This window comes from Gigantopelta aegis, chromosome 6 (genome assembly GCF_016097555.1).
Source record: "Gigantopelta aegis isolate Gae_Host chromosome 6, Gae_host_genome, whole genome shotgun sequence".
Classification (NCBI taxonomy): Eukaryota; Metazoa; Mollusca; class Gastropoda; order Neomphalida; family Peltospiridae; genus Gigantopelta; species Gigantopelta aegis.
Window position 1 is genome coordinate 77,866,626 of NC_054704.1, and position 7,319 is coordinate 77,873,944.

The following is a 7,319-nucleotide window of genomic DNA, read 5'->3' on the forward strand; positions in this document are numbered from 1 at the left end:
CACATGAACTGTTCAGTTGCATATCGGTTACGCAGCTCTTAAGTAATTTTGAGATGATTAATTAGGTTGTGCAAATATAGTTATGTAAATATCATGTGAACTGATTTCCATTAACGTACAATTTGAAAATATTGTCTGCTTTGAAGTATAATAAAGATGGAGGGGGATAAACCCATAGTTTTGCTGATATATAAACAAGAATTTGCTACAAACATGGGTCGTGTTAGTTACATGTGAGGGTTTATTGATTGTGGTTTCACTAGGGTTGTAGGATTAGGTACGGAGTGCTTTTTTTTTCTTTTCTTTTTTTAAAATATAGTACAGTGTGCTTGATTTGAGTTTTAAGGTTGTATAATTTCTTGGAAAATGTTAACTTATTTGCCGATAATGTCTATCACAGGATAAGGGTATGCAGATATTTCAGAAGCTAAACCATTGTACATGTATATAGATCTGCTGCTCAGGTGAAACGAAGGTTACCAATCAATATTCCATGAAGCTGTGTTTTTATTTAAACAACTTGTCGGTGTATATTATGTGTACATTATATTGTGTGTGGCATTTTCATTTCTTTGTCTGTTCATTATCCGGAGTTTTTCCAACACAGTTCCATACACACACATTAATTAAAGCTGCAGTCTCAAATATATTATTATTAATTAACCACATCCATGTCATTTTTCTTACTGTTACAGATCATTCTTCAGTCATTTAAATGCATCAATTTGTTTTACCTTTCTCTTAATGCTAAAAATACAGGACACCATTTCCACTGTTAAATGAATTTTTTAAAAACCCCAGCAAAAGACTTGTCTTGTCATATCAAGACCAATATCAGTACATGTTGATGGCAGAAACAAGTTTATTAAAACTGTATATATGTTTGTATTTTGCATTAGTAAACAGTGAGGTGGGAATGCAGCTTTAATTGTCATCAGTTTCACCCACCACGTAAAGTGACTACAGGTCTCTGAGAACTTAAAAAGTTTGCAAAAACCATTTATGGGTGACGCCAGAAATATTACATTTTGTGTAACTTGTAACACCATTTATATATGCTGTCCTACATTTTATGTGTGAAATAAAAATGGGTTATGCAGAACTTATTTAATCCCATTCGTGCTAAGAAGCCCATAAGGCTGTAACCAGAGATCACCACTGCTGCCTGTCTTTTGCCAGCTTCTCCAGCAGCCCCCAGCCCAAACTGTCCTCTCGAATTTCCTTCTCTACTGTCCTCCTCCATGTTTCTTTCTGTCTTCCTCGTTTCCTTTTTCCAGGAGGGGTCCATCGGAGTGCTATTCTTGGTAGAACGGGACCAAATGAAAAGTTCAGTTTTAAGGGGTTATCCAGTTCAAAGAGGTCATGTTCTGTACTGATATTTAAAAAGGGACTGAAAAATATCAGGCCGAATTTATGAAGCCTGTTTTTTCTTAAACGCAAGTGTTTAATTGTTGTAAATGTATGTAGTTACATGCATATAAGACGTAAACAGGCTTTGTAACTTTGACCCAACCGGTTTTGAGAAAATTCCAATTTATAGAGGGTCCAGTTTTGAGGGGTTATATTATATTCTCACACTTTTCAGAAGCCTCCACTGTATGTTAAAGTTTTCATATTTGCCATTCAGTGATCATTAGTGAATCCACTATAGTTAGTGTTTTCAACTATGCTTTCCTCTTGTGTATATTGCAGTTGTATGCAGATTTGGTAATATCTTGTAATTTTATTTTTAAATGTTCCCATGTTACTGTATATTGTTCACCATCAATATTATTTGTGGCTTTTAGGAGGGGGGGACCTGTTGACACCATTCTGTGTGTGTGTGTGTGTGTGTGTGTGGGGGGGTGTATGGTGTATGTGTGTTTCTTTCTTTCTTTTTGTGTGCATGTGTGCTTATCCAATGCTGTAATTATAACAATACTGTAAATATACTTAATAACATTAACAAGTCATGGTGTATTGTTGAAATAAAACAACATGCCAAATTGTGAACTGTGGTGTTGTGGTTTTTTCTTTCTCTCTGTTCATGTTTTGAAAGTTTCTATAGTATAATTGATTCAACAGCATTGTGGAAATAAATGTTCTCTAATATATTTATCTAATTAATTTGACAACTTTTCAATTTATGAATTATGGAAATAGTGTGATTATTGAAGTAATTCCAGAGACTGAATATGAAGGTGCCCTGATTAAGCAGGAGTCTCCTTTAAGAGTTGGACACTAGAACAAGGTTATATGCTATTTCTGTGATGTTTGATACATGTTGGCAATGGACTATATCATATCAGGGCTCAAAATAGCAGCCTGCAACAAGCAAAAGGCAGTCCATTTTTCAGACCCTAGCAGATGAAATAAAAATTCACCTGCTGAAGCTACCAAAACATTGCATGTCATTTTTTAAGAGACGGATGATTATCTTGAAATCAATGATTTCTAAAATAATTGCTCGTGCCCGGTTAGGATACAGCTTTAGTGAGGTATTGTGTAGAGGTAGTGAGGTCACCTCCTTCACTCAAGTGTACATACATTTTTCAAATGCCCCTCTCCACCACCTCTACTATACATATGCATTGTTAATATGCCCCACTCCCACCCCACCATCGTAATAAAAAGAGTCGGTATACTGACCTCTAAAGACCATCTTTACCACTATACATCCATTGTATGGCACTGTACACACAGTCTGCAGACACCGCCTTCTCTCACCCCATCAGGGTTTTTGAAAGGTAAAAGTACGTACCCTAAAATTCTTGGAAATTAATATATACATTTAAACATTTTTTTTAGATACATTATAGTAAGAGAACTGCTGTTTAAAATTTGGCAAAGTATTATAAATGCAGTGTCCAGTTTCAAAATATTTTAGATCCTTAACCACCTAGTAGGGGCACTTTGATCTGTTTTGTTTTTATTATGTGTCATTCAGTTATTTTCTGGTAGAAAGCCTGCCTATGTACTTTGTGAATGGTCCCATATATTGTCTAACACATGATTTATGTTAACAGATGAAACAGTTTTCAGATGAACAATTGGCTTCAGAAACTTGGTTCTTGTTAACAATATTTTATTTTTATACATTGTTGGCAAATTTTATTTTATACATTTGTTGGCAAATGAAATTTTATTTTAAGTTTTTCATTTGAAGTTATTATAAATTTTTCATTTCAAGTTATTACAGACACCATATACTCTGTGGGTTGTATATTGCAGGTAGTAGTGAACATGGACTCTTGTGTTTTTGTTTTAAACTATAGTCACAATCATCTTTTACAAAACTGATACTATTGTATGACATGTGTACTTTGTTAGATGTGTGCTGTCAATATTTTCTTGTTGAATTTTTGTTTATTTTGATGTTAGTAGACACCAAGTAGATTTTAAAAATGTAATGAGGTTTTTCTCTCCACTTTATGAATTTTGAAGCCTACCCAGTATATATCATAGGTATTAGTTAATAAATGATTAGTGAGTTTGGCATTCCATAGCCTAGGACTAAAAATTTAGAAATCCGCACTTTTCTATGTTGATCAATAGAGAAATGAATATGGTTGTTTATACCGATATTCATATACTAGGTGGCAATAAAAACGCAATCTCGGAAATGATCATGGTTTATTTTATTATGCGAGATCCCACAAAAATTAAACTGATACCACCAGTGAGACCAACCACTGGCCCATCTGACTGGCACTGTCAGCCGCCAACTGAATCACACATAACGTCTCTGGCGATGTCAACGTCATGGGGGTCAGTATTTCGTGTGACCTCCATGTGCTGCGATGCACGCCTGCAGCCTCCTAGGCATGGACATGCACAGGCGCCTCACCACACGTCGTGGGATGGCTGCCCAGTGATGCTGCAATGCCTGCTGCAGCTCAGCGAAGTTCTGTGGTGGATTGGGTTGGTTTTGAACACGACGTCCCAGCTCGTCCCACATGTGCTCTATTGGGTTGCAGTCCGGGGAAACTGCTGGCCAGTCCAACACAGTGACATGGTGGGCACGAAGAAACGCCTGTGTCACGTTCTGTGGTGCAGTGGGCGGCCGACACGTTGTCCTTGCTGGAAGACGAGCCTATTGTTTGTCCGCCATGGCCGTCCTCATCAAGTGGGAGAAACGACCGGCCGCAGGATGTTGTCGACGTAGTGTTGCGCATTAAGGTTTCCCCTGTACATCAATGGGAGTTCGGACCAGAATGTTGTCGTAGTGTTGCGCATTGATGGCGCCCCAAACCATGACTGATGGCGCCCCAAACCATGCCCCCGCCCCCGTAGCGGTCCCTCTCCAGAACACAGGCCTGCACGACACGTTCTCCACGACGGCGGTAAATGCAACGACGTCGGTCCGTGACACTCACGTTAAATCTCAATTCATCCGAGAAGATGACATCTCGCCATCTCCTGGGTCGCAAATGCCCACCATTCCTGGCCCATAAGAGTCTTGCTTGACGATGTCTGTGCAGGAGGATAAGGCCACGGTAGGGTCGGTGGCAATGCAGTCGTGCTGCGGCAAGACGTCTCCGGACAGTTTGGGTGCTGAAGAGTCGTCCCCTGGTTCCCACTTCAGTCCTGGCAGTGCTTGCGGCTGTCAAAAACCGATTGCGCAGGTGCCGCAACCGTATGTTCCGGTCCTGTCTATTGGTCGTTACGCGTGGTGTGCCCGAACGACGGCAGTCATTGACGGTCCCTGTCGTCTGATATCGGTTGAGGAGCCGATTAATGGTTGACGGGTGCACGTGGAACCGTTGTGCTACCCGCAATTGCGAGTTTCCGGCATTCAACAAGCCAATGGCTTGATTCCGATCGGCGTTGTTTAACCGAGGCATCGTGTAGGAGTGATATACTCATTGCCACCCGCGTGTTCTGAGTGTGCCCGGGTATCAGGAAATGCACGTGCAAAGTGTTATTTCGCCAAGTGGTTGCGTGTGCGCGATTTACCGGATAATGCGTTTTTAGCGTTGTTCCCCTTATGTTGGGAACAGGCCTGAAGTCGACCTTTACATGCTGCTGAAATAATGTATACCACTGTACCATGTACATTGACGAATAGCGTCAACGAAGTCCAACCGGAACGTATATTATTTTGACAAAAGGAAATTGCATTATTAATGCCGGCTAGTATAGGTTAGTTAACAATTTTATTAAATACCGTAATTTTTTTAGTTGTCTCCATTATCATGTTGCTGCCATCATAAAATCCAATTAACACTTTTAAACATCAAATGTGGTCAACAATTGGACCATATTTGCAGATTGTGCTTTTGTTATTGTACATGTGTATGTAGCCAAAACTTGCATTATTAGATCCTGCTTTAGTTTGCAAATTCTGATTGCACAAACACAAATAAGTAGGTTGGAATGTAGGTTTCTGTCGGTCTACAATTGAAGCAAGTTGACGTAAAACGTTGGAAGAAATTATTCAACACGGTCTTCCAGTGTTTCCAATATTATCATTACCATTCCTCAACCATTGAATTTTATGAAAATACTTACAATTTGCAAGTGATATTTGGTCTGTCTGGGTAAAACGGTCCTTTAACATAGCAGTTGTTCTTCACGTGAATACTGTATTTTTTTATAGCCAGAAAGTTTTACACTGAACATGTGATACACTAGTATATTGTCCAGCGGCACGTTCCACAAAACGATATTAGTACTAAGACCACATAAAGTTGTTATGCATTTAAGTTTATCTTAGTGCTAAGATAGCTTTGTGGGACAGGGCCCAGGTGAATATAATTTGGGAAGAATGTTGCATGATGAAAGAATGGTTCTTGTGTGTGAACTGGATATATTGGGAGTTAGAATATGATGGGTAAGGTAGCTGGGACTGGCAACATGAAGTTTGGGTTACATGTTCTGGGAAAGTGCTACCAATTCTGTGTGTTACATTAGTAACGACTGGTTGAGATAATAATTAATAATAATCTGGTGGTTGATATACTTGCTGGAATGTACTGAATGAAGGACTGAGAAACTGTCTGGAATCAGATAAGTATTCTCAACATAATTCATGATGGGCCAGTACATATTTTTCAGCAATTTTTCTGAAATTACTGATTCTTCTGTTGTGATGTGTCGATTTTGTGGCAGGATCTGAAAGTATCGTTACAAACCAACGTGTCAGGAATCCTAGCCAATGGCACATTTAAGAAGTTTTCATAAATGCATGAACAACCCATCATTATGTTTATCATAGGTCAGATTTTACTGAAACTGTGTTTAGACTTCATTTGTGATTAAAACTTGCCAAACTAATACGACACCAGCAAAGAATATCAAAAGGTCGACTGGCCCTAAATTTAATTAATTTTGATGAGTATAAATAGTTGATGAACTGGTCAGAATGTGATAAGTAAAGTGTTTATAAACTGGTGGAAATGTGAGTGAATGTTTGATGAATGGTTGGATTTTAAAGAGTGAAGAGTCAAATTGGTTGGATTGTGAGAAATGAATAGAGCTGGAATGTGATGAGTGAATGGTTGGTGAATGTGAACACTGACCAGAATTTGGTGTTAACATTTAGTGAAGTAATTTAAATGTGATGAGTGAAAGGTTGGTGGACTAACTGGAACGTGATGAGTGAAAGGTTGGTGGACTAACTGGAACGTAATGAGTGAACGGTTGGTGGACTGGCTGGAATGTAATGAGTGAACGGTTGGTGGACTGGCTGGAATGTGATGAGTAAAAGGTTGGCAGACTGGCAGGAATGTGATGAGTGAAAGGTTGGTGGACTGGATTTCAGGAGTCTTTTGGTCAGCATCGGTGTTCTTAATGTACTGGTTAAATATCAAAGTGGTCTTATTTGTCTTGGTTAGAACCAGAATAAAACTGTAATCAAGAATGTTATATGTATTTATATAAAATATGTTTTAATTTTTCTTTTCTTTTCTTTCTTTCTTTCTTAGTACTTGGAATATTTAATATTTATCTCGACACTGCCGGTTGAATTTAGTTTTTTTAATGGGATTTTTTCAGATTTTGAAGGTGACCATCGAGAGCAGATGGTAAACCATTATAGAAATATTTGACAATATTGTTTTCAGGGGGTGGGGTGGGAATTCAATTATGGCAATAATGCTGGTTAATATAATCATTTTAAATATTCATTCACATTATTTATTATCCTTTTCTTTCTTTTTTTTTGCTTCGAGTTATTTATTAATATAAAAACTGACTTATCGTCTTGGTGGAATTTTTGTATTATGTCCATATTTCAATAAACTGCTGTATATTCATGTAGATATCTGGTATTATTCTTTCATCTTGTTGCACCATGTTGGCTACAATTTAAATAGAGGGAAATAAAACTTGTATTTTTA

The 7,319-nt window shown here is 38.1% G+C and overlaps 1 long non-coding RNA gene across 1 annotated transcript; it reads left to right on the forward strand.

Moving 5' to 3' along the window:
* The first annotated feature begins 4,263 nt into the window (after positions 1 to 4,263).
* On the forward strand, positions 4,264 to 7,319 carry LOC121375074. Its single transcript, XR_005958276.1, has 2 exons — positions 4,264 to 6,552; positions 6,587 to 7,319. It is a non-coding gene; the product is annotated as an uncharacterized LOC121375074 (long non-coding RNA).